This window comes from Gekko japonicus, unplaced genomic scaffold, assembly GCF_001447785.1.
Source record: "Gekko japonicus isolate JY-2015 unplaced genomic scaffold, Gekko_japonicus_V1.1 scaffold1216, whole genome shotgun sequence".
Classification (NCBI taxonomy): domain Eukaryota; kingdom Metazoa; phylum Chordata; class Lepidosauria; order Squamata; family Gekkonidae; genus Gekko; species Gekko japonicus.
In genome coordinates this window covers 266037-266745 of record NW_015174309.1, presented here as the reverse complement: position 1 = coordinate 266745, position 709 = coordinate 266037, and positions in this window count along the sequence as shown.

Below are 709 nucleotides of genomic sequence, written 5' to 3'. Positions count from 1 at the left end.
CCATGGGGAGTTTCGAGGCAAGCCACAAACAGAGGTGATTTGCCATTGCCAGCCTTTGCGTGGCAACCCTGAACTTGGGGGTCTCCCATTCAAATACTAACCAGGGCTGACCCTACTTAGTCTCTGTGATCCGACAGGACAGGGCGAGCCTGGGCCATCCAGGTCATAAGTGAAGATAGGATATATAGACAGAGCACGTTTGCCCTCCCTGTTTTCTTTGTCACACATCTGCAAGTTTCTTTTCGTGAGCTGGCCCGGGGAGGGGGAGAGGTACATGGTCCTGATCCCATAAACAGTATCCTAGCCACATCAACTAGCATACTTTCATTCGGCTTGTGAATACAGGCATTTGTGATACATTCTTAGTTTCCCCTTAGTTTCCCTTAGTTTTTGACCAGGACACCCTCCAAAGTTCCTGCCCTTTTGCTGGCCCACTGATGGTTCCTCCCTCCCTCCCCCCTCCCCCCTATGTATTTATATCCCACCTTTCATTCTGATAGGGGGCAAAGCTGCTTACATCGGTCTCTTCTCCATTTCATCCTCACAGCAATCCTGTGAGGTATGTTAGGCTGACAGTGATAGTTTTTGTGTTCTCTTCCAGCTCAGCTTCAGCTTGCTACACCTGACATCTCTGTTCTTTTGGGTTTCCTCAAGAGCAGGTTCATAATATCTGGCCATCCCTGCAGGGATCTACTAGTTTCCCCTGGAC